Source organism: Chrysemys picta, chromosome 8 (assembly GCF_011386835.1).
Source record: "Chrysemys picta bellii isolate R12L10 chromosome 8, ASM1138683v2, whole genome shotgun sequence".
Lineage (NCBI taxonomy): Eukaryota > Metazoa > Chordata > Testudines > Emydidae > Chrysemys > Chrysemys picta.
Genome location: NC_088798.1, coordinates 75,324,753 through 75,347,961, shown reverse-complemented (window position 1 = coordinate 75,347,961; position 23,209 = coordinate 75,324,753). Strand labels below are relative to the sequence as shown.

General features: G+C 49.0%; 1 protein-coding gene across 1 annotated transcript in view; it reads left to right on the top strand.

The window, feature by feature from the left end:
• Nucleotides 1-3,228: 3,228 nt before the first annotated feature.
• CXXC5 (CXXC finger protein 5) overlaps nucleotides 3,229-23,209 on the top strand; it is a 136,045-nt gene continuing 116,064 nt past the window's right edge. The window contains exons 1-2 of the mRNA XM_024107109.3: nucleotides 3,229-3,251; nucleotides 6,379-6,445. The gene's annotated coding sequence lies outside the window, so the exon portion shown is untranslated. The remainder of the gene's footprint in view (nucleotides 3,252-6,378; nucleotides 6,446-23,209) is intronic.

Here is a 23,209-nt window from a genome sequence, read left to right as displayed (position 1 = left end):
CTGACTATCAGGAATAACTTCCTGATAGTGAGATCTATAGACTGTGGCATATAGAAGCAAAAGAAGCCTTATTGCTTGGGACCTCTAAAACTGCTGGCCAAAGCACCAGAAAATATACTGCAGAAAACAAGCCTGCTCTGGCAAGGGGATTGGACTAGATGAACTATTAGGCCTTTTCCATCTCCAGCTGCTTTCATTCTGTGATTCACCTGCTCAGCCAATTACTTACCTACCTACACTCATTCCACATGGAGTATGCAGTTACATAGGTTTGCCCTTACTCACTTGGAATCATGCTTACAATATACGTTCCTGTTCAATCATGTATTTTATTAATTTATAGAGTGGCTGTCGCTGCAGCAGTCACAGAAGTTCCTCGTGGAAAATTGCATTTGGCCTGGACAGATTTATCTTGACAGTGTCTGAATATATATTTAAAGAACATTAAACAGCAGTGGTGGTAGTGTTCCAATTAATTAGCATGGCGCATAGAGGAATAAACACAAGGGACCAGAACCCCAGGTGGAGTAAATCAGCATAGCTCTATTGACAGCAGTGGTGCAACATCAATTTACACCAGCTGAGGATTTGGTCCAGACTCAGAAGACCTGACTTCTAATCCCGGCTGTGCCACTGATTACGCTGTGGCTTTGGGGAAGTCACTTCTCTGCATCCATTACCTCCTTGTAAAATGGGGTTAGTTACCTTCTCTGAGACTATTCTTTAGCTCCCCTCTGACCAGCACGTCAAGTGCTGTATGAGTGCTAGGCAAAAACATATAATACTTTGCATTTTTATAGTACTTTCCATACTCAGTGAACTCTTAGGATTTCAGGGCCTAATCTTGTCCCCTCTGAATTCCATGCAAAGACTCTTATTGACAAATAAAGGGAGCTGGAATGGGCCAGACTGGGACTTACGTGATATCTAGGCCTTGTGCTGGCCCTGTCACAGGGTTGATTTTCATCCTCTCTGAGTCTACAGATTAGCAGCCCTAGATTGGAACCCTCACCCCACCACTGCTTTGCCATACGAGCTTGGCCCTCTGGCTCAGACCCTCAAAGGTATGTAGGCACCTAACTCCCCTTGATTTGGGTCTGATTCCATACCTTTAAGGATCTAGGCTTCTGTGCCTTCATTCCCCATCTGTACAGTAGAAATGAATACCGCCCATCCACATTTGTAAAGCTATTTGAGATCTTCAAATGAAAAGCAACTGCATAAGCGCCATGCATCCATTATTGTTCGTGGTGAGTGGCTGTAACCAGGTGTTAAATAGCTGCGGAATTCTAACTTGATTCATGCCAAAGTTGTCAAATAAAGGTTTTTAAAAAGAAGAGACAGGGACCACTGCTCCTCTCATTTATGATGGTGTAGATGAGGAATAATTCCTCTGAACCAACTGGAGGCACTCCAGTGTAGAGATGGCGTGAGTATAGAAGAATCAATTCTGAAATGCATATATAGCACCTTTATTCAGCACAGTATTTTTATTCCTTTCGTGTCTTTTCAGCCCCCTTTATTTTAAATGACCACCTCTACTAATCTGGATGATAAACTGTCCCGGGCAGGGAGGGGTCCCAATTAAGAGGATCCCACAGTATTGTTATTAAGATCAACATCAGACAATAGTGGAATACAGTGAAACCTGTGACCTACTGTGACCTATTGGCATAAGATTAGGAAGCATCCAGAACTGACGAGTTTGTGGGGGCAGGAAGGGGGAGGGAGACTCCCCCAGGGGAAATGGGTCTACAGCAGGAACTGAAACACAATAGGCTTCGGAGCTGGAAGGCTAAAACCCCTGCAGCCGTTCCCAGCAAACACAACAGCCACCAAGGAAAAGCATGACAGGAAATTCTGCCATTAATTAAGGCTGCTCTGTGAAAAAGTAACTATCTTTATTTACTTAAGAGTTGTGGGCTTGGTGCCCAGATTAACTATTTCATGGGCGAACCATGCTGCAACAACTGCCTCAAGAGATCCATCTCCAAGTGGCTTTCCGGCAGTCAGAGTAGTTCAGGAACATTTGCTCTTTGCATGTGTGACACTGTCACTTTAATAACCAGCGACGTGTTGTGCCATCACCGGCCCCTCCAAGAGCGTGACGAAGTACTCACAAAACCATGTGGCGGAGGGCTTAAAAATCATGAGATTTTAAAAACGAGTAAATGCTGGGTTCCTTTTTATTTGCTGTCTGGGTTCTGGGCCTTGAGGGGGTTGTGATTTCAAGTTTTTCTCTGCAACCAGGACTGAAATTATAATCATCCATAATCACGTTTCCAAGGACTGGGCCTGAAATAAAATCACTCAGTATTGCAAGATGTATGCTCCAATTGCAAGAGCTGGGTAAGTTTAGTGCACGGCAACATGGCTTCAACTACAGGATTGGGGTCTTGAAATTATTTTAGCTGTGTCTGGGCTTTGTCTGTTGCAAAGCCCTGTCTAAGTCAGTGTTTCTCAACAAGCGGTCTGTGGACCAGCGCTCACCCCTGAAATCTAAGCCGTGCCAGAACCCCTTTTAAAAAGAATCATGTTGATGCAAAAGAGATCAGTTGAAAAGAACAGATTCCAATGTTTTTTTAAAAGGAGAGTTAATAATAAAATACTAATTACTTTCTGCTTAGCATCTTCCCTAGGAGGATCTTCAAGGGCTTGAGCTGAAACCAGTTTCTTAAGCATGCTTAGCAAAGGGGAACAACTAGTCAATCAGGTATAAATGGAGGTGAGGGGTTGTTAGAATTGTGCGTGGAGTTTTGTAGCCTGTGACCTTTACTAGGACCCATTCTTTTATCTGATTTATTCTTAGCAAGCTGACAACCAACCCCAAATCAAGCAGCCAGCCTCTGCAACCAGAGAAGTGAGGTTTTTACTCACGAAAGCTTATGCCCAAATAAATCTGTTAGTCTTTAAGGTGCCACCAGACTCCTTGTTGTTTTTGTAGATACAGACTAACACGGCAACCCCATGATACTTGCAACCAGAGAGTTTCGCACCAGCCTGGGACGAGGGCAGACCCCCTATTAAAGTAAACTGGCCCTTCCACAACAAACGTGAATGTCAATCAACCCCCAGACCCCGCCTGGTTGCAAATCCCTCGCAAACCTGTAGCAGCTTGTCCTCCCCCAGCCCACGCGGCAGATCAGGCTGCAAACGAGTTCGTGCTGCCAAAAACGCCCCAGCCCGGCTTCCTCTCCCTGACCCTCCACCCCCAGCAGCTCCCAGGGGAGAGGCGGCTCGGAGCTGGAAAGGTAGCCCGTGGAGTTGGTTACCCTTCAGATCTCAGGCCCAAGGTTAATGATTAGACGGGGCTCGGTTACCCCAGACCATTAAGCTGGAGGAAAATGCATCCCCGGGAGGGGGAAGGCTTGTGCTTCTGTTCCCCAGGGCTAACTGCACTGGAACCACTTTGACCCTGCAGCCCCCAACCCCAGAGCGGCACATGGGGGCGGGGAGGGTGTTCGTGGCCTGGTCTCTGCATTAGTGTCCCCCCCCCTTCCCCGGCTACAGCGGGGGAGATCGGTGCCGAGGGCCAAGGGCTGCGAGCAATGGCAAAGGCCGGGGAGCCAGCGGGTCCCCCCGGGGGTCTCATGAAAGGAAGAGGAATTAAAACCCCGAGCCAAGCAGCGGCGCCCCCAGTGTGCTGCAGCCAACTCGTCTGGTGCTTAACGAGTGACTACGAGTTAGCGGGAGGTGCCCCAGCCGCGACCCCGCTGAACCCCTCGGGAAGGAGTACCACGGTGCCCCGCCGGGCCCGCCCAGCCTTGCGAGCCAGCCGGTGGGCTCGGGATGATCCCCCGTGGGGCACGTCTGTCCACGCGCGGAGCTCGGCCGGGGGCGCAATTCCAGTGGTGGATGCAACCGAGGATGGTTCCCCCCTCGTGGGGGCTGGGCAGCTCGAACCCACCCTAAGCGCCTCCCCCGTGGGCGCAAGGCAGAGCTCCCCCTCCCCCGTGCAAAGTTGCCCTCTTGGCCGGCAGCCCGTGAAGCTGGAAGTGCCCGCGGGGGTGGGAGGGTCTGTGCCGGGGGGCGCCCCGCGGGCGGCCCCTTCCCCCGAACTTTGCCGGCTGGAGGGGCCACGGGGAGCGGAGCCGCGTGTGACCGCGGGCTGGGGCGACGGCGGTGCTATTTCCCCAGCCCCGCGCCAAGCCTGAGCAGCGCGATCGATTCCCATTGATTGTCCCTGACGAGCTGCTCCACTTTCCAGCCAATGTCAGCCCGGCTGCGCTCGGCAAGGAGAGAAATTAGGGAAAATCTCTGCCGCCCTGGCGGTGTCATTTCCACACACTTCGCCTGGCCGCCTGCCAGCGCGCCCGGCTGCACCGAAGAGCTGGGCCGGAGCCGCTGGCTCCCGAGATCGGGAGCAGGGAGAGGGAAAAGAGCCGGGACCTGGCTGGGCGTGCAGCCGATGGGAGACCAAATCCAGGCCCAACGGGGGGAGAGAGTTGCAAAGATTTGCCCAGCACCCAATGTGCGCCCCCTGGTTTGTCCCAAGAGCTGTGGGGATCCTCCCCCTAAACCGTTTCACTCTGCTTCCGAGCCAGCCAACGCAGTGTCCTCTGCCACCACGGGGGCTGGACCAATTTGTATAGTGGGGGTGCTGGGAGCTATTGAACTAAACCATAAACCCTGTATATGATGGAAACCACTTCAAGCCAGGGGGTGCAGCCCCTCTAGTTCTAGCACCTATGTCTGCCACTAGGCCAAATTCTGCCTTCGGCTGCCCTGGTGTAACTCTGAACCCCACTGACTCCAGGGAGGTTACACCAGCTTTATACCCCTATTGCGGAATTTGGGCCCTTGCTTTTTTCTGTGCTTTGGGTTGTTGTTTGCTGAGTATGGCACAGTGCGCTGTTTACCATTGGGCATGGCTTCTGGCCCTTGGGGTTGCTTTCGCCAGGCCTCCCACCTTTAAGAATTTAGTAAATCACTCTGACTGCTTTTAGCCTCGCTAATCTGTCCTTAAAGATGGGCAAAACGGGGGATGAAGAGATGACAATGTTTCTGTGAGCGCTTCCCATCCAAACTGTCATTCTGGGGCTATGTCTTCCCCTTTCACTAAAGAACTGTATATTGCAGGATGAAAGAATGCATCAGCCATATCAATTTGGCCGGCACTGTAAAATGACACCAAATAAATAATCTACCTATATCTTTTTAAAAAATATTTTCCAGTTAGTTTTTCATGCCCCATCTCATTCCATCTTAACTGCAAGAGTCAAGCTTTGATGATCATAAGTAGTTTCTTTGATTCTTTGCAAGAGCTACATGGAACCAACACAGAGATTTGATACTTACTTTGTAGTCAATTGGATAATGTCTATGTGCACTACTACGCTCTACTAGAAATTGCTCAACTGTGTTGCATAGTCCTTGTACTTCAACCAGAAAAAAGATTCTCCGGTAGCTCAAGCGGCTTGTGCTTTTGGAGCAGGAGGCTCTAAGTTCTGTCCCCGCTATTGGCACAAAGTTCCTAGGGGCTATAGTTTGCAACATTAGTGACAGATATGCAGTCTTGTGGGGCAATGATTTGTTATATTATTTCCCCCCAACTAATCACACAGAAAGAGTACAGAGTCTATTTTCTACTGCTTAATTTTCTGAGTGAGCTTGAGAAAATGACTTATATGTGTTTTTAAATGCAGCCCAGATACTAGGCACATAAACCAATGGCATTACTTACCAATGGAATCTTGTTTGCAGACTTAATAGACCAGCTTTCATAGTATTGATAATGCTTTGAAATCTCTCTCGGCCTATGCTGCCAGGTTCAAATGCTTTGTAATTGACAATGTAAACAATTTAAAAACAAGGCTACCATAAGCACTATAAAAAATAAGCCCTTTACATTAAAGCCTGTTGGAAAAATTATGCTTAGACTGAGTATTAATATAACATAAGCAATGCATTTTTCAAAGCTGTCATTGCAAAAGGTAAGCAAAAGGATATTTTTAAATATATAATTTCCAGGCTATTTATACATAGAATAATGATTTAACAGAAAGATGCTAATGTTTTTCAATAGCCGTAAACAAGTGGTATGACAGTTGGACAATATTAGCCATCGGTACCAGAGTGTATAAATAAAAATTGTAGCTACGATAGAAACAGAAATTTACATGCGTCCATATTTTCAAATCTATATTTAGAAAGCTGCTACGCCACACTCCTTCTGTTCTGCTGGAAATCAACTGGACCTGGGTGCTAAATTATTAAGATTTTTCTTTTAGTGAGTTCCCCTTTATCTTTCCAGTTATCCTGATGGCTTCTGAGGTTTATTAACCTCCCTTCATGCATGGGCTTGACCAGGACACTGGGGCATATAACAGCCCCATGGCAACTAAGTAACTATCTTCCATGCTTTGTCTTTGATTGCAGCCATGGAGACTGTCATGTCCCCATATGAAATCTTTCGCGTTTCCAACTCCAGCACCACACCAGGAAGGTAAGATGGGTGCATTTATATTGCTGTGGTTGTCTGACCATTGCTGACAAAACTGGCTAAAATACACAGGGCTGATTTCATACATGTCTTAGCGAGGCAATGCTCAGGATCCTGACAATGCTTGGGCCGGTGGTGGTCAAGGGTTAAATCATATGGCAAGTCTCTTGGGAGTTGCTTTGTTGGGTGGACCAATCCTGGGGCTACTTTTCCGCTGCTATGGATGCTGACCTTAAGAGCGTCTAAAATGGGCTTTACCCAGGTATAGGTGGGAGTGTGGTCTCTTGATTGGAGCGGGGGAATAGAAGTCAGGATTCCTGAGGTTGCTTTCCGGTTCTACCGGTGATTCTTTGGGTGACCTTTGGCAAGCCGTGCTAATCTCTCAGTGCCTCAGTTTGCCCATCTGTAAAATGGGGTAAATAATACCTGCCTGCTGCTGTGAGCCTTGCTGGAGTGCTTTGAGATCCTGTGGGGAATCCTGGAAGGATAAGAATAATATATCTCTATTTTTAAGGCTTGCTGTTTTTTTCACAGAACTTCCTGTTTCTGCAGAATATAACTGAGGTGCCAGTTGCATCACAGGGCGGAGCTAAGAGAGCACAGAGCCTTTCTTCCCTCTACCCAGATCACCTGCTAAGGGGAGGAAATCTCCATGATGACTCCTGTTGTGGATTTCCTCCACTGTTATTCTGCTGGGGCTGGCCTCCCACCTCCCCACAAAATAAACCACGGCGCTATGCTAAACCAGGCGGCTCTGCCAGAGCTCCGGCCCAGCTACTAACATGGCTCTATTGGAGCTGCACTATCAGGGACTTCCCTTGCTGCAGATGGACTGCCACAGAGGAGGCAATAGAGCACCGGGCTGGAGAGAGATAATGTCTTCACCACTCCCACCCTCCTGATCGAGCAGTCTCTACTAGTGACCCCAGTCCTGTGGCTCTCCCTGTGACTTTGGTCAAGTCTTTGAACCTCGCTGTACCTCACTTCCCTATTCGTTAGAATGGGGATGACAGCACTGACCTCTCCAACAGGGGGCGCCAGGAGGGGCCATTATTATTTATTCCACACGTGTTGGTAACGTGCTTAAACAGTATTTGCCTAGGGAGCTGTGGAGGGGCAGCATTAGGGAAGCTGAGTACAAAGCAGGCATATTTACAGTGACACCGGGGGAATCCCAACCCAAACCAGGGGCCATTGCACTAGGATGGTTAATGATTCCTCCTGTGTGTTGCCTGTGCTGTTTGCATTTGTACAGCACCATCCCATACAGCATCTGCTGGAACACACTTTGACGTCAGAGGGAGTTTTGCCATTGACTTCAGTGAGGCCAGAGAGATTAACTGACTCCCCCACGGTGATGCAGTGCGTCTGTGGAAGAGGTGGGTGGAAACTTCAGGAGTTCCAAGGCTCTCGGCTCCGAGTTCTAAACCTGCAGTCGAAGCTGCCCCTGCATTATATGGAAACAGTCACACATATACTTAAACTGGGATGAGCCCTGGTGATTATTATCTGCATTACAGCAGTGCCAAGAGGCCCCATGGTGCTGGGGCCTGTACAAACAGAGTGAGACAGTCCCTGCCCCGGAAAGCTGATTACACAATAGTGGCTGGGGAAACTGAGGCACAGAGGTGAAGTAGGCTGGTGGCAGAGGCAGGAGTAGAACCCAGGGATCCTGAGTCCTGGTCCCGTGCCTTAGCCACTAGACTGTGGTGCCTTAAAGGGCACTTGGTAAGTTGTTGTAAAATTAAAAAAAAAAAAAAGCTGCTCTGTTCTGACCAAGCAGCCCCTTCCCCAGTCTGAAGCACTGGTTTTGATGGAACTCACCAGGGCCTGATCTGGTCCGAGCAGTAACCTGTGACTACTGAAACATTACTGTGGATTTATTTATTGTACTTTATAGTGCACTCCACACAGGAGCGCCCACCCCAAGCTCTCGGCAGTTACCCAGAGATACCCCTACCCTGTCAGCAATGTGCAGAGGGTAACCCCCCACCACAGAACCAGCCCCATGGCCCCTCAATCTGCCCAGCCCACAACTCCCTGTCAGCCCAGAAGAAGCACTGGTCCTTGCAGTGCATCGTGAAGGATAACGAACTCAGACTGGTCCAGCCCCTGGGGTGGGGGACCCTGCCAGCAGCCCCTCTCTTGTATAGCCCTGGAATCTGGATCAGGCCTTCTGCTTCTGGATCAGGCCTACAGCTCACTAGGGACTACAAACTCTCTGGCAATCCGCTCCTCCTTTCCTTGCTTGTGCTGCAGAGAACCTCCTGGAGAAAGCACTCGAGCTTGACCTTCTCAAAAGGGCCTAGGGGAGTTAGGTGCTCAAATCCAATTGAGAGCCACTGGCAGCCTGGCGCTTCATGCCCATGGGCCACTTGGAAAATCCCACCTTTGAGTCCGCTGTGCTGATGTCTGTCATTGGTGAAGATGGAACGCAGAACGGAGGCACGGCAGGTAACTAAAGGAGAAACTGAATTTCAGATCCATCTACCTAACACCTATACTTGCCCTCATTCTCTTTGGGATTTATTTCTGAGAGTCGTCTCCACTTCTTGGAAAGAAAGGAAATTGTGTGAGAACCTGTGTGCCGAAACCCTTGGAATGCTGCACCAGGAGCTTTGACATTATGCGGATAATACCAGGCCTGCCAGATCTTCCCTCATTGGTATGGAAACTTCCTTAGTTGGGACTAATTTTAAGGCAGCTTTTAAATCTTCCTCTCTCATGATGTGTTTCAATGAGACGTTTAAAAGCGCTCTCATAAATCTGGGAAATCGCCCTCATTCAGACAGGCCCTGCCTGACAGCCCTGTGATGGTGTTCATTTTAGAAAACATTCCTCCGAGCAGAGGAACAGAAAACAGTGACTGGCATACAGGCAGGAAGAGGGAAAAGGGCATGTGAAGATGGAGCAGATGAGAAGATGCCACCAATGCGTTCTCCTGCATAGGTGGAGACATGCAAAAGTTTTGTATTGAAACTTCCAGATTTCAGGCTTTGGTTTGTATCCGAAACGGGCCGATTGGCAACCAAATTTTCACTGAAGTGCAGGAGCTTTTAAAGGAGAAAATGGGCCTGTTTTCCAGTGGAAACAAGCTAGTTTCTGAACAAAACCAGCCTTCCGTGGTGAGAGAATGTAAGGCCATTTTTCAGAGGCAGACAGCTTTTGCCCCTAAAACAGGCTACTGGATGTTTGAGTCTTCTTCTTGCTATTTATATTAACAGCTAAGATGCCATCCATACACCTAGTGAGAGATGGTCTCTGCCGCAAAGAACTTAGCCTGACTGGACTTTTACAGATGGGGAAACTGAGGCACAGACCAATTAAATGACTTGCCCAAGGTCACACAGGGAATCTAGCCCAGATCCTCAAAGGTGTTTAGGCACCATTGATTTCGATGGAAGTTAGGAGCCCAAATACCCTTGAGGATCTGGACCTCTGTGGCTGGCCCTTTAAGGGGTCATGGGACTCATCCCTGCCTGTGACTCAGCCAGTGCTCCTCCCCAGATGGGGAAAATGAAGGTCACATGACCCAATCAGGCCTCTGGGCTAGATAAGGTAGAGGGCTGGGGAGAAATAGGGTGATGGCAGATGGCTGCTTGGAGAGGACGGCAGGTGGCCCTGAGGAGCTAGAGGAGAGCAGGAAGCAGGGAGAGGGTTGTGAAAGACACCAAGTGGGAAGGCTGGGAGTGCCTGCGTGGGAAAGAGTGCCCCCCTCCCAAAGGAGCTTGGGAGGGGCTTAGGGGAGAGATGGAAAGGAGCCCAGGAAAAGCAAAAGCTGAGCTCAAAGGGTAGGTAGAAGAATTAGAGGAGAGAAGACAGACCCCTTCTGAAGGACTAGCTGGCCCCAGTTTGCAACTGGCACAGAGATTTTGTGTTGTTTGTCTTGGATCCAGGTATGCTGGGAGGGGTGGACTCTTGGTAGCGACGTAGCTGGAGGGCCAAGGCACTGCAGCAGTCAAACCAGGCCACGCTGTTTTTGAGGAGCCCAGAAGGGGGAAACTGAGGCAGAGGCGCTGCCGTGAGGGGGCGCTCTGGAGGTTGTGTTATCCTGTTGCAGTGGCCAAGTTGAGAGCTGAGCCCAGGTCTCCTGAGTCCCGTCCAGAGCCTTAACCACAAGGCTCTCTATGGATGCAAAAATAACCTTTCATCAGTATTGCTTCTAAAGCACCAACTCCAGGGGCTGAGCAATCATGAGGCATGGAGTGGCAAAAAATGCCCCCGCCCGACCAGTGTGACAAAGCAAGTCTTGGAACGTGGAGTGATCTGTGGAATGAGGGCTAGCGAAAGGTGGGTGGCTCATTGTCCGTGTGAAAAGATCCGAGCTATGTGTTTCGGCTGGAGCTTTCGCTCTTCAGAATGTGCCATAAACATTAACTAATGAATCTTCCCAGCTTCTTGCATGAGACATGTATTATCCCCAAGTTACAGCTGAGAGGTTTTCACTTACCCAAGGGCTGCACAACAGGTGTCAAACCCTGCTTGGCTCATTCACATTGAGTAGTCCCATTGCAGTCAATGCAGTTACATGAAGGATGCATTTGGCCCATTCTGTCTGCCTAAAATTACCCATCTATTTGGACTGCAAATTCTTTGGGGGCAGGGGCTGTGTTTTATGTTTGTACATGGCCCAGGATCTTGATCCTGAGTGGGGCCTTTGGGCTCTACAGCAATAGAAATGCTGATTATAGCATAAATTAGTAAGAAAGAGTTCTTCTTCGCACCCTGCCCTGAAATGGGGGTGTGCTGTTGCTGTGCATTTTAAAATGCCAGCAGTGTTCCGCCCCAGAGGTGGATGCACATCAGCAGCGGGTTATGGGGTGCATATACCATAGCAGAGTTTTCAGAGTACTTTCTGAGAGCCGTCAGGACGAAAGGTGCCATCTAAATGAAAGACATTTGTCGTTCTATAGCTGTGGTGCAAATGCTGCAGCTTCAGATAGTGCTGGGTCCGAATTTGGAGCCATTCCTGTGAAAAACTGTAATATCTTTTTGTAAGATTGTTCATCTAGTTCCTACTGGCTGTTCTGCTATTTCGTGTGCTCAGTCCCTGCTAGGTGGAGTGGCCGAATCATCTTTTGCTATGCAGGAGATATACTTGCTGTACTGTCACTCCACAAATGTTAGTACAAGTTAAGTAAATAAGAAGCCTTTTCCTTCTAACCCCATTATATGTACAGTAACGCCTCACTTAAAGTCGTCCCGGTTAACGTTGTTTCATTGTTATGTTGCTGATCAATTAGGGAACATGCTTATTTAAAGTTGTGCAATGCTTCCTTCAACCTCGTTTGGCAGCCACCTGCTTTGTCCACTGCTTGCAGGACGAGCAGCCTGTTGCAGCTAGCTGGTGGGGGCTTGGCAGGGCCGGCTCTAGGATTTTTGCCGCCCAAAGCAAAAAGAATTTTGGCCGACCCCCCCCCCGTTCTTTAATTACCCCACCCCCGGCCCCACCTCAACTCCGCCCCTTCCCCAAATCCCCAGCCCTGCCTCCTCCCCCCAGGCTCTCAAGCCTAGGAGGGAGGGAGAGGGAGAAGCGGCGCCCGCTCCGTGGCCGCTCGGGATCTCCCCCCCCCCAGGTTTGAGGAGAGACTTGGGGAGTCTCGGGGAGACTCCGAGTGGCCGCGGCGCGCGAAACGGCCCCTCGGGATCTCCCCCTCCCTCCCAGGTTTGAGAGCCTGGGAGGGAGGGCAAGTAGCGGCGCACGAATCAGCTGTTTCGCGCGCCGTGGCAGCAGCAGCAGAGGTGAGCTAGGGCGGCCGGGGCACATTTTTAGGGGCGGCATTCTGGCGCCGGCCATGCCGCCCCTAAAAATGTGCCGCCCCAAGCACCAGCTTGTTTTGCTGGTGCCTAGAGCCGGCCCTGGGGCTTGGAACCAGGGTGGACTGGCAGCTCCCCTATCAGCTCCCCCTATCAGTCCCTGCTCCCCTAAGTTCCCTGTGCAGCAGCTGCCCAGCAGGCCAGCAATTGCAGCTGTCCCTCCCCCCACTGCCATGTGCTGCTCCTGCCCTCTGCCTTGGAGCTGCTCCCTGAGACTCTTGCTTGCTGTGTGTGTGGGAGGAACAGGGGGGCTGTCAGGGTGTCCCCCTCCCCCCTGCTCCTGCATCCCGCTTACCCCATCTTCCATAGAGCGGGGGGACACAAGACAGAGCTCAGGACGGAGAGAGCTTGCTGGCAGCAGCTGAGGTCTCAGCAAGCTGATCTAATTAACAAGGCAGTGTACTTAAAGGGGAAATGCACATCTCTGTCTGCGATGCTGTTTCCCCTCCCTCCATTCCTGCTGCCTTGTGGAGTGTGAGAGTTAACCCTTGAGGGCTCAGCCAATTGCTAGTTCATCATTTAGCAGTAAGGCATTCCCTGGGAAATATCCCACCTTCTGACTCCTTCACCTTAACTAAGCTTCACAATCATCATCACTGTGTACCAGTATTAAATTGTTTGTTTAAAACTTATAATCTCTCTCTGTGTGTGTGTGTGTATACACACACACAATGTCTTTTGTCTGGTGGAAAAAAAATTCCCTGGAACCTAACTCCCTCATTTACATTAATTCTTATGGGGAAATTGGATTCACTTAACATCATTTCGCTTAAAGTCCCATTTTTCAGGAACATAACTACAACGTTAAGTGAGGAGTTACTGTATTTTTCTACATCATGTACAATTGGTAGCCATAAGTGTGTGTTACACTCAGTGACCACTCAACTAGGGCCTGATCCTGCACATTTAAATCCATGCTCTGGGCCCCAATTCAGCGAAGCACTTAAGCATGTGGTTAAGTGCCCTTGACTTCAGTTGGAATTATGCATGTGTTTAAAATTAAGCATGTGCTTTGCTGAATGGGGATGGGGTTACTCATGTGCTTAGAGTTAAACACGGCTTAAGTGCTTTGCTGAGGCTGTGGAACTCATTGCCACAAGATTTCACCGCAGTGTAGAGTGTGGTGGACTTTAATAAATGGTTGGTCATTAATATTGGTAACAATGATATTCAGAGTTACAGTATGAATTAGAAAACAAACAACCCCATAGTTTGAAAGGGAGATAAACTCTCATCCTTCAACAAATAAGAATACCTACATCTTATATAGTGCTTTTCATTAGTAGATCTCAAAACACTGCATGAAGGAGGTCAGTATCAATATCCCCATTTTTCAGCTGGGGAAACTGAGGCACATAACATGGACATGATTTGCCCAAGGTCACCCAGCAGCTCAGTGACAGAAGAGGAAATAGAACAAAGTGCTATATCCATTAGACAACACTTCCTTTCCGCTCAATGCAGCCTAAAAACTCAGAACACAAATAAAAAGAACTCAGCATTTAATTTTTTTTTTTAAATCTTTTGAGTTCCAGCCAATCTGATGATTGGGGGAGCTGATTCCTGGCTTTGAAATGCATGGGGGTGGCAATACTGTAAGTGTCACTAATTCTGGGGCCTTACATCAGACTTAAGTAGGGCCTGATGCTTGTGCTGGTCCCCTGCACATGGGTGCATCTTCCCCCAAGGGACCAAGTGCGGCAGAATCTGACCCTTAAATTGTATGGAGCAAAGTGCTTGTTGAATGTGGTTAAAAACCAGCCAAGGATACATTTCAAATAGAGGGAGCATCATATTGAAAGCTGAGATTTCCAGCCGAAGAGGTTTGGATCCCAACACTTAGGCAGCTTATCAAACCTCAGCCTGAAAGTGCAACATGAAATGAAAGAGGCTTGTTCTTAAGAACCAAATGAGTTTGCTGTGAGCTGAATTTACAAAATGCGCCAACACTTCTGTACATCCCAGGAAAGCAATTCACTCAGGAAACGGTGGAGGCACCAAAATCAGAACTATTCCTGGGAGCTTTCTGGTCACAACACCTCCCCGTTACTCTGTGCCAGGCTCTGACTGTCTAGAGACAGTAATTGCGCCTGTGCCGTCTAGCTACACACAGTGCTAATGAAAAGTCCTGACTAGCTGTGGATTGGCACGGAAGGACTATAGTATACACCACAGCCACAATAAATAAATGAAATAGGGACTAGTTATTAGTGTGGGGCACTGGGAGTCAGGGCTTGTGGTTTTACTCCTGTTTTAGCCACTGACATGGTCTGGTTGCAACATGGGGCAGCATGGCCTAGTGCATAAAGCACTGATTGGGGACTCAGATGAGTTGGGTTCAATTCCTGCTCTGCCACTGGCTTGCTGGGTGACCCTGGGCAAGTCACATCCCTTCTTTGTGTCTCAGTTTCCCCATCCGTGAAATAGGGCTAAGGACACTGACCTCCTTTGTAAAGTGCTTGGAGATCTACTGATAAGAGCTAGGTATTCCGATTAGAAGCTGGAATTTTCAAAGTGAAAAGTGAGGTGCCTAACTCACCTTGAAAGTCAGAGTTGGGTGTCTAACTCCTTTAGGCCCCTCTGAAAGTCCCAGCTTGAGTTTTCAGTGTGGCGTGTACCTTACCTATGTTCCCTAACGTAGCCAAGCCTTTAGAGAACACAGTATTAGGCCTGGTCCCCACTAAGCCCCCACTTCGGACTAAGGTACGCAAATTCAGCTACGTTATTAACGTAGCTGAATTCAAAGTACCTTAGTCCGAACTTACCGCGGGTCCAGATGCGGCAGGAAGGCTCCCCCATCGATGCCGCGTACTCCTCTCGGCGAGCTGGAGTACCGGCGTCGACGGCGAGCACTTCCGGGATCGATCCCAGAACATCGATTGCCTGCCGCCGGACCCTCCGGTAAGTGAAGACGTACCCTTATTAGTCACAGCTACCCTACAGAACCCTGTTGCAACCAGGATAACTGATGTAACTAGATCACCTGGCTCAGTGGAGGTGCAAAGAGAGATGGCTGGCCTGGGACTGGGAGACAGAAACTTTTGCCGTGGCCGTCTTGAGTTTGGGAGAGTCCCAGTGAGAGAAAACAAAGGAGCTTTCCCAGAACAGGGTGCCAGGCCTGGGCTCCGTGAGGGCGCCAGGCAGGGCAAGGTGCTAAGGACTGTGGAAGTGCAACATTTTCCAGATCCAGGCTGGAACTGGGGTTCTCCCGGCCCTGAACAGGAGCTCTCCCTAACAAGGACTCGAGGAGGGGTTACTCAGCTTTAACGCAGGTGGTCTCGGAGACGTGAGCGAGGCATCCTTCATGCATCTGAGTGTGTCCCAGTGTGGCACGTAGCATAAACTCCCCCTCCCTGGGATCTATCCGGCCTTTCCAAGCACCCAGCGAGCATGTGGCTACAGCCTGGGAAACTTTCTTTAATTTGTATCCACAAGGGACCTTTGAAGACTCTACCAGCTGTTTGCCCTGCCATGACAGTGCGCTACCACCTGAGTGGGCCAGCTGCAGCAGTGCCGGGAAAGGGAAGGCAAAGGCAATGGAAGCAGAAGGTAAAAGCAGCACAAAGGGAAGACAGGAATGTGATAAAAGGGGCTGCGTTTGGGACTCACACACAGTTCGTTTTGAAGGGGGAACGGCACCACATGCCTCTCTTGTGTGTAACATATGCAAAATGGCTTCCAGTGGAAGATTTTCAGTCATGTGGGGAGGAAGGGGGAAATTGACTCATTAGGGTGACCAGATGTCCTGATTTTATAGGGACAGTCCCGATATTTGGGGCTTTGTTTTATATAGGCCCCTATTACCCCCCACCCCTAGCCTGATTTTTCACACTTGCTGTCTGGTCACCCTATGTCTCATCGAGGCGTACATGATCAGCAGGAGGGAAGATAAAGCTAGTAAAATACAATGGAGCAGAGTCTGATTTGTGTTGTAGTTTGACTGAAGCAAGGAAGTGGCCAGCAGGATTAAAGTGGACCCTTTATTTCTGAAAACACAACTCACTGTTTTCCTTTGCTCCAGTTCCCTCTTCTGACTCCTTCCCTGTGCTCCCCCTAGTGCTCACAAGTATGTACTGCAGTTGCTCACTTGGATACTGATCCGCTAACCTTGGATGCATCTGGTTTTTCTATAGCGCTCTCAGGCTGGAGATATCTCAGAGGGCTTCACGCTCACAGTTCCAGGCAGAGAAACTAGTGGCTACACAGCAATGGAGGCAAAGCAGCCATGTTTGTGTTAGGCAAAAAGGACAAGGAATCCACTGCCCTGTAAAACGGAGTGGGACAAAATGGACATCAGCCTAGGGACTGCTCTCTGGTTGCACTATATTTCAGTGGTAGAGCTGTAGGAAGGTACAAAATGAAGGTGGCGTTAGGCAGTCAGGTACACAGAATATCTACTGTATAACCTGAAACATAACCACATGGAAATTAAAACAACCGAATAATGGAGCTATATACAAAACATCCAACCTACTGTGAAATGTATGGAATTCCCAGTGACACCTCAGCTATAGTGGATCCCCTTGGGATATTCAGGGTGATCTTTAGGAAGTGATCGGGTAAGTGGTGATGCCGATAGGCCTGGAAAAACAGACAGAGACTGATGCTGTATTCCTGACTCAGGCAAACCTCTCGGGGCCACGAGATTGGGGACCTTTGTCTTCACTTACTGTCTTTTTCCCCCCTCTCAAAAATAATGAAATGCAGAAAATGACATTAATGAGCCATTACGACTGCAGATTTCAACACACAGCTGTCAGCAAACGCTCAGGTTTTCACATGGGTGCTGGCTCGGCCGTGTAGCATAGATGAAGTGTTTTCTATCAGTGGTTAGGCTGTTAGAAGCTGCCTTAGGAACCTGAAGTAACCCCCTCCATCATAGCTCCCTCCCCTTCCTGAAAAGAGACCATACCCACTTCTCTAGCTCTGTCCAGACACCCTGACAGGGCCCCCAGCCCCTACCTCTCTGCCAGGTGTCCTCACTTCACCTCAGCTGGTGTCAGTTGGCAAAGCTGCCTTGAGGATCCGGGCTTGCGTGTCTGTGGAGCCCCGCTTGAGATGATGCTGGAGCGCTCCATAGGGAGGGAATGACCATGGCTGTCACCCTCTGGGGAGCTGGGCTAAAGAAATGACACAAACAGGAGGGAAGGGATTCCATACAACTGGATTGGTTTTGTCATTGTCGTGTCCAGCATGAGCAGGGGAGACCAAAGAGGGGACAGAGACCAGGAAAAAGGAGCCAGCGCCATTCCTCTCCCCACTGTCTCCAGGAACCTCCCTACATTCCACACCGATTTGGGCTCCCCTCACTTTAGCTGCTGAATGATAATTATTTACATCAGAAGTAGACAATCAGGAGGTGGTTGAATGAGCTCTTCTTACAGGATAAGTCTCCCACCTCTTTCTGAATGAATCATGTGTGTCTGTCCCTTTATTTGGGTCTTTGTCACGTGTCGTGTGTTTGGGCCATGGCAGGTTGGGGGATGGCCAGAGGGATCATGGCATGAACTGGGATCTGCACTAGAGAGGGGAGATGTACTTAGATTGTAAACTCTTTGGGGGCAGAAACCATCTCTCTGTTATGTGTCTGTAGAGCACCTAGCATGGTGGGGCCCTGATCCTTGATTGGGATACTGCAGTACAAAAAGACTATACTCATCGACAAGGCAATAAAGAATGAGAGGAAGAGGGTTCTGCTTTGAAAGGAAGGCAGGAAGAGAAGAAGGAAAAGGGGAAAGTACAAAGAGAAAGGAGGAAGGGAACAGTATGGGGATGCAGATGTAGCAAATTGAAGACTGATTGTGAGGAAAAAGAAGGGAATATTAAAATGGAAAAATAAGAAAAAAGGAAGGAAAAAGAAGGGCCAGAAAAGACCCATCTGGCCTGCATTTCAACTGGTGAGCGTTATTTATTCCACCTTTTTATTTTATTGTATTTCCCCAGTAGGGACCCGCTTCTCCATAAATTTGGGAGAAAGGGGCGGGATGGCTGGCCCCAGCTGCCGCAGTGAAGATTTACTGTAGCTCTGATTGCTTTGTGCACTCTCTGTGGGATGGGTCTTTATAAAAAATTACCTGCCGTTAGTGGCAGGTAATTTTTGTGTGTGGAAATTTCAATCCCAACTTTGGAAATAATTAAAACCAGAGGCCAAATAATCCTTGTCTTTTGTTAGCCCCTTCTGTCTGAGGAGCGCAGAGTACACAGGGCCTGGCCTGTTGAAATCAGTGGGCCCTGAATCCAGTGGGCCTAGAATCAGGGCTGCAAGGCTAGATTGTGTCGTTTAGCCATAACCCTCCATTGGGGGTGGGTGCCGTGGAGACGCACTGCAGATGGGAGCATTTGGTGAAATGCCTCCTGAAGCTCTCTGGTTGCGCTGTTCAGTCTGAGACACCCTTGCAAGGAAAAGACACCTTTCCCCATCCCACCTAGCCGGGCACCTCCATTAGTTGGCACATAGAGCAGTGGCACCATAGGTCTGCGTACTACTTGCTGCTCCGCCCCCTTCCTGGTAAATTGCTTCCAGGGGGAGTGTCTCCTTGATGCTTAGGGACTGCAGGTCTGTCCAGCCGCTACATGGGCCACGTGAGACCTGCCACGCTTTTGCTTCCACTGCAAGGCCACTCTTCTTCCTTACATCTAGGCACTGGGAGTTCTGACCGAGCAAAGATTGCAGGACTTGGCCCCTTGGGGATTTAAAATGGGCAACAGAACTAGGGGAGTGGTTGGTGCCTGTCTGGATGCTCCTCTAGCCACCAGAATGTCACTTCTCATCCAGGCAGCAGGACTGGAGGTTCCTTTGCTGAGCATTGCAGTAGCTGGGTGATTACTAGCATTGCCAACTAGCAGCTCTGCATCCTGTGGCTGGAGCTGCTTCGGTTGCCACCTGCTTTCATATGATTGGCTTAGAGGTTTGCTTATTTGTCTCTTTCCTCCTGTCAGTCATGACACAATGTTGCCAATTGATATTTGGTGTGTCTTCTTAAAGCCCCAGCTCCTGGAGTCATGGGGTTATGTTAGACTCTCCTGTTCATTCAAAAGTGTGTTTCCAGCCCTTATGGTTGCAGAGAAAAGCTTGAAAACATGACCCCTAAAAGATCAAATACTAGAGGGCAAATAAAAAAGACCCTAAAATGTATTTTTAAAATCTCATGATTTTAACCAGTTTTGTGATTTTTGTGGGGGGAGGGGGCATGGTTTCTGATACTTGTGGTTGGTGATGCTGCTGACAGTGCTCATGTGGATGTCAGGAGAATGTGAAAGATAGCACTAAACACTATCACATAACATAGGACAATACAAGTGATCTAGAAACAACAGTGGGGTCAACAGGATCTATGCGACTTTTTAAAATAATCATAGTAATAACTAACACTTCCAGAGCCCCTTTTGTCCCAAGAATCCCAAATAACTTTACAGACGTTTACAAACTAGGTACTGTACATACAAAGAAATCTCACTACCTGTGATTGAAATGCTGCCACCTCTTAGGTGGGACATAGCAGCTGATTGTTAATTACTGCGAGTATTTAGCATTGTTTTTATATATTTAATTAGACCGGATGGGTTTTAAGCAGTCCGAGCCGCAGTGCAGGCGATAGCATGCACAAGGAATGAATGGAAGGTGGGCAATGAAGGCAAACCATCACTGAGGTAGAAGGAACTTAGAGTATCATTCACTAATGCCTGAACATGCCCAGAGAGGTGTGGAATCTGCAAGAGTACAGGACTTCATCAGACTTGGTATAGAAACTCCCTACTTTAATAGTAAATCAGGGGCCCATGCCTCCTCCCTCCTTGGGCATCAGTAGAGAATGCTATTTGATTTATGGCCTGTGACCACTGCAAGGAAATCAAGACAGTGCTTTTCTGCAAAAGCACTGTATGAGATAGGAAGCAAAAAAGGTTTATAATTGAAAACAACAATAATAACAATTATAGCAGCTCCTGGAGGCCGCAAGTGTGGTTCGAAGGGGATGGGTTGGCCTGGAGATGTGAGCTCTTAGGGATAAGGGGAGCAACTTTCCGAGTGACTGTGACAGCTCAGAGGAGAGCTGTCTGGAGAGAGGGGCTGTGACCAGCTGGAATGATTCCCGAGAGATTCCCAGGAACAATAAAAAGTGGGGAGGACAGAGGATGTCCCATGGAGCAGAGGTTTCCTCAACTGATGTTTGAAGCCCCTGGCACTGTGCTTTCCTTGTGCTTTCCAGTGTTCCCTTGCGCTCCCCCATCTGTTGAGTCCACCTGTTGTCTGTCATCTTATGCTGTAAGCTGTATGGAGCAGCGACCATCTCTGCACAGTGTCTAGCACAACGGAGCTGGCTTCTGGGTGCTATCGTAATGCTTCTTTTAGTGTACCTCTTGCACTAGTTATGGAGGTTAAGCCTGGACAGAGGTTGTGAAATGATATTGCTGGACTCTTGTTTGAGTTTGACTGTGTGTGCTTGGTAGTTAATGAACGACCATTTTTAACTGCAAATTTCTGGCCTTGGGTTTATTCGGCCAGGCCCCTTGGGATATCTCACAGGGTGCAAACAGCCCAATATGTTATCTCAAAACCTATTGTTCCATGCAGTCCAGAGGGTCCAAGGCTGGTTATAGATCTCCTTAGCGAGGACACACCAAGGAATCTGCTTTGGCTGAATCAAACACAGACTAAATTATCTGGATATAGTGGTAAGAAAGGCCAGACTTGAGCTGGTAACTAGGAATGAATGGGTGTGTCATATACCACTGGAAAGGACACTTCCCCCCTCTAGATTTGCATAAAGGACTTGAATTTGGGCAATGATCTCTGGAACTAGAATACTAACTTTGAAGAGCTGGACTTTATTACCGCCTAGACAGGTCCTTCCATGTGATCATTTGCAAAGTACATTGCCCTGCATCTTCAGTACTTACGATCTTGATGTCACGAAAACGTTGCTAGGTGAATATAATCGTACGAATAATCATGCAGTTAATTTCTGAGCATCTCGGGGCTCTTGGCAAATCTTATTTAAGCCTCATAGTGCTCATCAGAGGCATTTGGTGGTCAGCGGGTGTATTCAGAGGCGATGTCATTCTGGGTTTTATATACTGCACCTTTAGACGTAGAAGAAACTGCCCAGTTGTGAGGCAGCTGCCATGTTGTTTGAGATAGATGTAGCGTGTTACAGAAGGAGCCACTTTGCTCTTTCCCCTTCCTGGAGACTTTATAGTTACTCATTCTTGGTTGCTTTCCTTAACTTGAAACAGAAGTCATCTAGATTGAGAAATCCATAATGTGCTCTTGGGGTATGGGGAAGAAAACCAGCCGAGACTTACCCAGGTTTATGGCTAGGGGAAGGGACTTGCCCAAGGTCAGACAGCATGGCAGTGGCCAAATTGGGAATAACACCCAGAAATCTCGACTACCTAACCACTGGACTATGCTGCCTCCTCATGCTCACATAACCGTTCGGCTGGAACAATATGGGAGTGATGTTGATAAAATTCATTCCCCTTGACAAATCCAGTTGGTCTGGATGGATATGGAGAGGGGAATTTGTCTCTCCTGAATGCTAGGTGCTCCTTGGTCTATCTTTGTTAATGAAACAACTTGCTGTACGGTGCCAAAGTTCCTCTCGGCTATGGTAAGTCTCGTAAGGGTGAGGGCAGTCTGTGCCTGCCGTTCCTGCGGAGCACCTGGCTCTCAGCTGAGCTCGGGGAAATGATGCAGCAAAGGCGAATGCTAGAGTGTGTAGAAGGGCTTAGGCTGCAGACGGCAGAATGCTCTCTGGAGCCAGGGCTCAGGCATATCACAGTGCTGTGGTGGTGGAGGCCGAGAGGAGTTACGTGCCTCGCTCTCGGCATGGCAAAGCATTGCCCGGCAGAGCTCCCGTGGAGCATTCAGGCAGGTTCATCCAGACAGGCTCTTCCTGCAACCAGGCTAATCAATAAGCTCTGCGAGCAACTTTATGACTTCTTCACAGAGAAAATGGCCTCTGTTAGAGCTGGTCTCCTGGGGTGAGCAGGGAGCGACAGAGCAAGAGGGTGTAAATGCACCTGCTCTTCTGGTTGGGTTGGACAATATTGCTCTGTGTGATATCCAGAGGAGCTTAGGGAAGGATCCCACTGATGGGGCCTGGCTCTATCTTGACATGGGGAGCCAACAATTTGGCATTATTCTATTGGCTGGGTTCTAGTATCCGTGTCTTTTGCAGCAGGGAGGGTGTTGGGGCAGCTGAGAGATTCTGAGGTTTCCCGTTAAGTGCTTCAGAGCAACTGGGGCCCTGCACAGCTAGTGCCCAGCCTCAAACCTCCCTGTCTAGGGGAATGGCAGAAATATCTGCATCTAACGGGCTTTTCCAACATATTCCAATCCATTTTGGGCTGCTGAGCAGAAAGCCCATTGGCCTAGGTGATGGATGGTCTTAGAGGGATAAATCTGTGGAAAGCTGTCGGCTCTCTGTCAGCTGCTTTCGATAACACTGATCACAAGCGGCTGCTGACTCCATGCCACGTACTGGCTGGGGTGTATGGAATGCTCTGGAATGGTTCCACTCTCCTTATTGTGTAGTGGTCAGTCAGTGTAATTGGCTAAGGGTCATCTGCTTTGAGCACGTAGGTGGGGGAGCCATGCATGTCGAGTCCGACCCAATGGGGGCTTTCTTGTCACCATTGTTGTGAGGTTTGAATCCACTCTGATCTAATAAGATGTCCGTCATCAGCGGCAGCCCAATGAACCCCAGATCTGTACCACTGTCTTACGGTCACAGCAATCCCACCATGGCTGTGGCTTGGGTTCCGGGCAAAACCACAGAATGGGTGTGGATTGAGACTCATCCCAGCTGAGATGGAAATGGGGAAACCTCCTGAGGCCCTCAGTGTTTGGGGACGGGCCAGCCTATTGGTGGGGTTGACGGGTTGCAAGGCTGCACAGTTTTGGAAGGAAGCATGAGCTGGACACAGCAGACTGTGCTCTGGTGCTGT